Consider the following 9,470-nt stretch of genomic DNA (forward strand, 5'->3'; position numbering starts at 1 on the left):
AAATGAGCACACCTATCGAGTCTTCAACAAAACTCTAGGTAGAGTTGAAGTGTCGATAGATGTGACGTTTGATGAATCTAATGGCTCTCAAGTGGAGCAAGTTGATCTAAGTGTTGTAGGAAAGGAAGATCCACCTTGTAAGGCAATCAAGCAAATGTCCATCGGTGACATTAGGCCACTGGAAGGACAAGTTTCAGAAGAGGAGGATCCACCAGCTGTTGCTGCACAAATTTCTGCTGACGTACTCGACAAGGATGTGCAACACACACCTGCTAGAAATCAGCAGGGTGGCAGTGCTGCCCCCTCCACCTCAGCATCAGACCCTCCTGCTCCTACATCACAAGTTGAAGGAATCAACCTAGAGCCCATTTTTGAACAAGAAGAAGCTGAAGATTCAGAGGAGCAGACAAAGCTTGATGAGTATCCAAGACTTCGACAAACTATACAACGAGATCATCCCATCGACAACATTCTTAGAAGCATTCGAAAAGGGGTAACAACCAGATCTCATTTGGTTAACTTTTGACATTTTACGCGTTTGTCTCCTCTTTGGAACCACTCAAGGTAGAACAAGCACTTGGAGATCCTGATTGGGTCATGGCAATGCAAGAAGAGCTTAACAACTTTGAGAGAAATCAAGTATGGACCTTGGTTGAAAGGCCAAATACCAATGTTATTGGAACAAAATGGGTCTTTCGCAACAAGCAAGATGAACATGGTGTGGTGACAAGAAACAAGGCAAGATTGGTAGCTCAAGGATTTACTCAAGTAGAGGGATTGGATTTTGAAGAAACATATGCACCGGTAGCAAGGCTTGAGGAAATTCGGATGCTCTTAGCTTTTGCTGCCCATCATGACTTCAAGTTATATCAAATGGATGTCAAGAGTGCATTCCTCAATGGTCCAATACAAGAATTGGTCTACGTTGAGCAGCCACTGGGATTTGAAGACCCCAAGTTTCCAAACCATGTGTTCAAACTCCAAAAGGCGCTCTATGGGCTGAAACAAGCACCAAGAGCATGGTATGAATGCCTTAAGGAATTCTTGCTTAAACAAGGCTTTGACATAGGGAAAGCCAATCCTACACTCTTCACTCATAAAGTTCATAATGATATATTTGTGTGCCAAATATATGTCGATGACATAATATTTGGTAGTACTAATCATTTGTATGTTGAAGAATTTAGTAGGACCATGACAAAGAGGTTTGAGATGTCCATGATGGGTGAATTGAAGTTCTTCCTTGGGTTTCAAATCAAACAAGTGAAGGAAGGAACTTTCATAAGTCAAACCAAGTACACTCATGATATGCTCAAGAAGTTTGACATGGTGAATGCAAAGCCTATCAAAACTCCCATGCCAACTAATGGACATCTTGATCTAAATAAAGAAGGGACAGCCGTGGATATCAAGGTATATCGTTCCATGATTGGCTCTCTTCTTTACTTACGTGCATCTAGGCCAGACATAATGCTTAGTGTGTGCATGTGTGCTAGATTTCAAGCCAACCCAAAAGAGTTTCACTTAGTGGCTGTTAAGAGAATTTTACGATATCTAGTTCACACACCGAACCTTGGCTTGTGGTATCCTAAGGGTTCCAAGTTCAATCTACTTGGCTATTTGGACTCCGATTACGCCGGTTGCAAAGTAGATAGAAAAAGCACTTCGGGGACATGTCAATTCCTTGGACGGTCCTTAGTGTCTTGGAACTCTAAGAAGCAAAATTGTGTAGCCCTTTCCACTGCGGAGGCCGAGTATGTTGCAGCCGGTGCATGCTGTGCTCAACTACTTTGGATGAAGCAAACCCTTCAAGATTTCGGATGTCACTTCACCAAAATCCCATTATTGTGTGACAATGAAAGCACCATAAAGCTTGCAAACAATCCCGTAAGTCACTCAAGAACTAAACACATAGACATCCGACATCGTTTCTTGAGAGACCACGAAGCTAAATGAGATATCAAAATTCGCCATGTGAGCACCGAAAAGCAACTAGCCGATATCTTCACTAAACCCCTCGATGAGTCAAGGTTTTGTGAGCTGCGTAGTGAACTAAATATCCTTGATTCTCGTAACGTGACTTGAAACCCAGCACACATGTGTTTGTCAACCTAGCGACATAGGCAAAATCTTGAAAAATTGATTCACAAGTCTTTCAAAAACGTTTACAAAATGTCTCTGAGTATTATGATCATAGTATGTATTGTTGATTATTTGCTGATCATAATATTTAGAGATTAACATGTCCTTATCTAATGTAAAGAACAAGAAAAAATTTTAGCTGTAACCCTGCAAGTTGGGTAGGGCGGCAGTGCCGCCCTTTGAATCCACAGAGGATTCGGGTCCAATTTGGCAGAGGCGCGGGGCCCATCTCCCTCTACCTCTTTTCTCTCTGGCACCTCCCTTCTTCCTCTCCTCTCCTCTAGGGTTAGGGCAAGGTGCAAGTGCTCATAGCCGTGATCTCCACGGCGCTTGGCGAGTTCCCAGCCTCTCCTCTCATTGCTGGTGACTGCCCCCCGCTCAAGCTTTGGGCATTGCTCTTCTTTCCTCTTCATTCAACGCGTAATGTAAAAACCTAACCCTAACTCCTTCAATCCTTGGAATGTGATGCTCTGGCTAGGGATTTGATTTTCTGGGGGGAGTATGAAGGTTTTGGAAATGTTTTGTGGGAATAAATCGAGTTGATTTGGAAGTTCACTGTTTGGGGGAACTCGGGTAGGGCGGCAGTGCCGCCCTCAGAGGGCGGCAGTGCCGCCCCCAGCAGATTTAACCTGCTGACTTGAGTTCTCTCTCGCAAAGACCTCTCAAATGAATTAGATTTATTCTTACAAAGTGTTGTACAAAATATCCCATACTCACTCCACCAAGTCTCTAGTTAGGGTTTCACTTATTGTTGGATAGAACTGTGTTTCTGAAATTGTGATGTGTAGTAGAGGTTGTTGAAACAAGGATTTAATTAGAATGAGAAATATTTGAGATGAGGTAGTGAAGCCACTGAGGGCGGCAGTGCTGGCCTCAGAAGGCGGCAGTGCCACCCTTTCCAAGCTGATTCAAAACAGCTAGCTTTTCACTTCATATCCAATCTTCTTCTTCTAATTAAAACCTGTTGCAGCTATCTTTACAACATATTTAAACAGTTTTTTACCCAATCCTATTACTTCTTTGCCTAGATGGATCGAGGAGGAGATGATGCTAGAGGAAAGAGGAAAGTGTTGACGAAGCAATTGGCTCACAGAGGCAGGGGGAGGACAGCTTGAGGCAGTGGTGTAGCACCTCGAGCCACTGATAGAGCAGCACATGATCAATATGTGGCTGAGGAGGAAATGAATCAAAGGATTGGTTACACCATTCCAATTATGCATGGCACACGAAATCACCTCATGGAGTTTGATGACAGCTATATGAGAGACAATGAGGATGAGTTTGTTCTCACAGAGCCTCACAACAATGTGAGACATGTAGTGGTTGACTATGGGAGGAGTTGGAAGGCTACTGGTGATGCCAGAGTGATTGATCCCTATGCTGCAGATAAGCTTTTGGGGGTTGATTACAGATTTTGGAATGTTTTCCACTCCAACTTCTATGCCACAGCCATCATGACAAAGCCTAGGGGCAAAATCTGCAAAATGCAATATGTTGATTTCAATGAGTTGCAAGATAGAAATGAGTTTGCTACTGCCATAAGGACCTGTGACAGATTCCAGTTGACTGATATCATGAGTTTCAGGTATGATTGGAATAGAGAAATCCTTGCACAGTTTCATGCCACATATTTTTGGAACAAGGATGAGGATGAGATTCACTGGATGACAGATGGTAGGCATTATCGCATTGATTTTGTCACCTTTTGTCGTATTCTTGGTTTTAGACAGATTCATAGATCTTCAGTAGGATCCATGATGTGCGTCGTCTTGAACCACATGAGGTGAGTTTTATGTGGGAAGATCCTAGCAAGGCTGATGGGAGAAGGACAGGGTTAAAGGCCATTTATTACACCATGAACAACCTGTTTAGAATCACTCTCAATCCTAAGGACAATGCAACTGATCTAAATGGATATATAACTAATGTGTTGTCTAGATTCCGAGATGGTGAGAGATTCAATGTAGAGAGATTTATTTGGGTTGAGTTGGCCTATGCCATGGATGATGGAAGAAGGTCGCTGCCATATGCACCTTACCTGATGTTCATGATTGAGAGGGTTTCAGGACAGAGATTCCCCAAGGATTGTTATCATGGTGTCTAAACATAAAGAAGACACATGGGGGTAAAGGTAGCAGCGGGGCAGCAGCTGGTTCACCCACTAGAGAGACTTCCTTTGCTCACAAAGATGTTCCTGAGTCCTCTAGGAGTGGCAGGAAAAAGAAGAGCAAGAAGCTGGGGAAGATGAGTGAATGGATTAAGGCTATTTTTGCTACCTGCACCTATGCTGCAAACACTGCTTATGAGGATCGTTTGGAGAACAGAGAGGCAGTTAGGGCAGCAAGGGAGTTGGCTGGTCTTCCCCCTCTTGCACCGGTTAGGCCTCCTCCTCAATTCCCTTACCTACCTAGTCTGTCAGACACATCTTCTGAGGATGAGCAGCCCCATGGAGATACACAGAGCAGCACTTTGAGCAGCCTGATGGTGATGATAGTGATGATGAGGGGATCCGGGCAGCAAAGGAAGATCCACAGGTTCAGGAGACTTGCTGCGTGTCTACTCTCGTCGCCCTCCTGACCCTTCAGAGGCAACTGGGCCTTCTTCGTCAGCTCCACCTCGCCGTTCAGGACGCTTCACCTCGACCACTCACGTTCTGGGACGGGCTAGAGTTGACTCCGACAGCGATGACGAGTGATCTCTCTTCTTTTCTCTTCTCTTTTTGGTGCTTGATGCCAAAGGGGGAGAAAATTAGAGGGGTCAAATTAATTTCGAGTTGCGCTTCATGTTTTGTCTTTTGAGAGTTGTCTTTTAGCTTGTGAGCGAAGAATAGTTGAAATACTCTACTTTATGTATTATCGCTACCTTATCTCACTATTTGCTTTGGTTATGGACATGTTTTTAAGACCAGCAGTTTTATCATTTAATTTCAGTTCACTGTGTTGTTTCTCCTCTCTAGTTTCTATTGTGTCTTTCTGTTTGCTGTCTGACTGATGGGTGATAGGCCGGTAGTGCCGCACTTCTAGGCCGGCAGTGCTGCCCTATGCCTCAGCAGCCAAGCAGCTTTGCTGTTTAACTGTCTGTGCATCACGTCTTGACTTGTGACAGTTTGCACTTCACCCCACAGCAAGCCTGGATGTAGGGGGAGGTCCTCCTACCTGAAGATGTAAGACCATGCATCATAAAGCAAGTTTTTAGGATTCAATCCTCATTTACATCTTCAGGGGGAGGCCCCTATTTACCTAGCTCGAAAATCTTAATTCTTGTTTATATTGTTAAAAGCTCTAATTAGGTTGTCATCAATCACCAAAAAGGGGGAGATTGTAAGTGCAATCAAGTCCTATTGTGGGTTTTGGTGTTAATGACAACAAAATTAGAGGACTAACAAGTTTTATCGAGTTAATGAGCAGGGGATCAAACTATGGAAGTGATGTACAGGTTGCTGGTATTCTAAAAATATGTTTGAGCTGATCCAAACTCAAGGACGTGTTACTTCGTTTTATATTCTTTATTTGAGTTTAGGAAAAGCCGTACTATAAAGAGGAATTCTAGAATTGTTGGTCAACTGTGCAACCAGATGCTCATCTTCTCAAAACAACTTCCTCTTTCTCAGCTAAAGCAGCACGCAAAATAGTTTCCTTCTTAACCTGCTCTGGCAAGGGCGGCAATGCCGCCCATCATGGGTGGCAGTGCCGCCCTCTTCTGACCGTTGGAACCCAGGGGAGGTATATACCTCTGGACGCTCCTCACAACGGTCATCACGGACCTCAGATGACTTGTCTCTTGTTCAGACAGACCAGAGCTCTCTCTCTCTCTCCTCCATTGTTGCTCTCTATCCTTCAAGCTATCTTTGATTCCAACCATCAATCCTTGAGAGAAAAGGCAGCAAAACTTGATTGGAGAGTAGATCCACTGCTTCCAAAAGTCTAAGAGCATTTGGTTCACGTTTGGTCGGCGGTTCTAGAGTTTATTACTCTTGGAGCTTGCTCCTAGCCGGCTAGGCGTCACCCATGAGCTTGCCCACCTGTGTGGCAGCCTTGGGAGGTTTGTAAACTTGTTTTTGCAGCTAAGAAATTACCCCTCACTTCAAGAGTTTACTCTCTTGACTTGAGAACGAGGGTAGGGCAAGCCTTTGTGGCAAGCCTAAGCCTTTTGTGGCTTTCTCAACAACGTGGACCTAGGCAAGCCTTTGTGGTGAGCTGAACCACAGGATAAATCTCTGAGTCCTGTGTGCTTCTTGCAGATTATTTCTCAAGGTTATACTCTTCTACGGTTTGGTAACCCGATCTAGTCTTGTGAGACTTTTCTGTGGTATCCAGTCTTCGTACTGGATCTTTTCCTTGTTTTGCAGGATTGGACCCTTCTTTACCTAAGTTAACTTCCTGCAAAGTTTTACCACCGTGGGCATTTTATTTGTAGGCCGACAGTGCCGCCCTAGAAGGCCAGCAGTGCCGCCCTCTGTTCTAACAGAGTGTTGAGTTAATTTTTAACAGGCCTATTCACCCCCCCTCTAGGCCTCTTTTACTTCCAAGAGATCCTACACATGTCGTCCGCCCCCTCCCTCCCCGTGTCACCCAATCGCGGCCTGCTCCGAGTGTTGCGTTGTCTAGCAAACGGCCCCTGGCTCCCTCTACGAGGTGGAAGAAGCCCTAGGTGCAAACGTCCTTAGCGAAGACGGCAAGGGGCGCATGGAGGAGAGACCCACAACATGGATGGGGACGTTCGGAGCACACGGGACATGGAGGCGTTGGGATCTAGATGGATGGACAAAGAGTGGGGGCGGACTGGGTCACTAGATCCCATCAATGATGAGGCCGGCATCAGGGCCACCCACGGAAGGGGACAAGGCCCGCAACGATAGCATCAAGGTTTGCTGCTTCAACAACGACAAGCACTCTCCAAGATCCTTAATATCCTCGTATTTGCTATGATTTTGGTTAATTGCTAATGTGTGTGCTCCTCTGATGGCTGCAACAGGTGTTTGAGAAGCACTGCATCGTGTTCACCATCAGAACCTTCGTGCCTCCATCATCCATCCTCACATGACGTGCTGGTACTTGCGCTCCTTCCTGCGGCTTTCTGCTCTGCAGTTCAGCTATCTAGATTTTAGTATTTGTCATTCTTTATAGGGAGAGTCGGGGAGATCGGAGATGTGTGAAAATCAATTTTTTTGTGGTTCAGGCTGGTTTTCTCAATTGCTTTATAGAATGTAGTTGTAGGAGGAAGTGTTGAATCATGCATATTATCTATAACTACAACTTTGTTAGACTTGGGCATAGTTCTTCACTTTGATAGAGATTGGGGAATGACCAGATCATTTGTTGGTTCCTAATTTTAGTTTGAAGTTCATTGAGTAAATGTCTGCTGCTATTACAACTTAACTCAGTGGAATTGACAAATTGATTTTTGGCTATTTGTATGGTCGTTAGTACTATTGCTCTAAATTTTATACGGTACTAATTAAAGTCCTCATCACTGCTGATGTCATTGATGTGTACAAACTCTTGCTATCGTAGTTTACTAAACAATATAAATGTTTGTCATTGCTTTCAAATGCATTTTAGTAATTGAAAAGGCTGCTTGTTAATTCAAGAGAGTGCCTCTACTAATTATTATACCTAAGTATGAAAAATTCAGAGAATTGCTGAAACATATTAATCCGGACATATTATAGGTTAAGTCATCATGATTACTATCAACCCAATGAATTTGGTGTGAAATCAAATATACTTAAATTAGTATCAATCCAATGAGGATTCCTTGCCAGTCTGCATTGAAGCAAAGCCTGTACAACACGCTCCAGGTGATATGATTGGTGTCGTTGGTTCCTTTTCAACAAATGAAACTAAGATAAGGTATATGAGAGAAACCAAAACCCTCAGGTTGGAGGCCTCCTGCCTACCTCGGCCATCACTGGTTGTAGGTTGGTTCTTAATCAACTAGGTGTAAAGGTTCTCGTTGTCTCTCTATCCTATCTATGTGTACTTTATACTATTATCCAACAGCTTAAAAAATGTCAAATTCTTTATTCCATGTTATTTTTAATTTATATGATCTTTAGGAGATGATGTAAAGAAAAGTCATAAAGGTAGGTGACTAAAAACAGGAGGATTTTGTTTTGACAGTAATGATGTTCTTGCTCGATCAACTATATCTATCCTTGGTGATTAAAAATACTTGATTACTGATATGCCATGTTGCAGCAATGAATTGTGTAGAACTAAATTTATTAGTCATTCCTTGTTGGAGAAAGTAGAGTGATGTTGTATATTCTTAACTAACAGTATAAGTTGTGTCTTCATAGGTTGATGGATGTCTTCAATAGTTTCTCTTATGTGTTGTCATCTTGTGGTATGCTATCCTCAACCTTTCTCGAGCACTGATATTTACAGCTAAGTTAAACTGATGCATATGTGTGAGTTCCAATGGACAGACAGTTGGTAGGGTTCATAGTTTTATTATAGCTGTAGGGACAGTGGGACACTAATCTTAGTAGTCGATTCTTAAATACGTATATTTAGTTGTCATTGGTGACTTCCATTTTACTTCGTTTAGTTTGAAGTCGACAATGATAGTACTAACAGACTTTATTTGGTTCCTTCAAGGATTTTGTTAATAATTTTTCTTACCTCATAGATAGCTTTTACACCCTATCCCTTTTTGTTTTGTAAATAAAAAAGTCATCAGTTATTTTTTCTTAGATTCATAGGTTGGCATTGGATGTGATTGAGTCTGATTCTGAATCTCTTCTCTCTCTCACCATCCTTGTTTAGGAAGAACACGTGGCCAGGAATTCCAAAGGATGTTATCCCAAATTGGTTGAGGTATGTGAGGCCACTTTATTCTTTTGCTTCTTTATTGCTTGTGGAGTTCAGCACAAGAAGCAGTCCTAGCACGACCATGGTCTCGCCGCCACATACTCTGCTTGCCGACTGGCGGCGCTTGGCCCCCATTAACAAAGGCCATTCACTACTACACTCACGTACAGTAAGGGCGGCTAAATATACTCTGTAAGGGCAGTTGGCCCAGCCGCCCTTATGCAAACACTCTTACAGTGGATTCCACTGTAAGGGCGGTTCAACACCAGCCGCTCTTATAGTGGTCCACTGTAAGGGCGGCTAATAACACCAGCCGCCCTTACTAGTGACCACTGTAAGGGCGGCTGGTGTTTCTAGCCGCCCTTACAGTGAGTATTAGTAAGAGCGGTCAGTGTTCCAGCCGCTCCTATTGTCTGTATTTGTAAGGGCGGCTCAATCTAGAGCCTCCCTTCCAGTTAATTTTCAGCAAAAATAATAATAATTATAATAATCAAATAGAGTAGCATATATATA

The sequence above is a fragment of the Sorghum bicolor genome, chromosome 6, assembly GCF_000003195.3.
Source record: "Sorghum bicolor cultivar BTx623 chromosome 6, Sorghum_bicolor_NCBIv3, whole genome shotgun sequence".
Lineage (NCBI taxonomy): Eukaryota > Viridiplantae > Streptophyta > Magnoliopsida > Poales > Poaceae > Sorghum > Sorghum bicolor.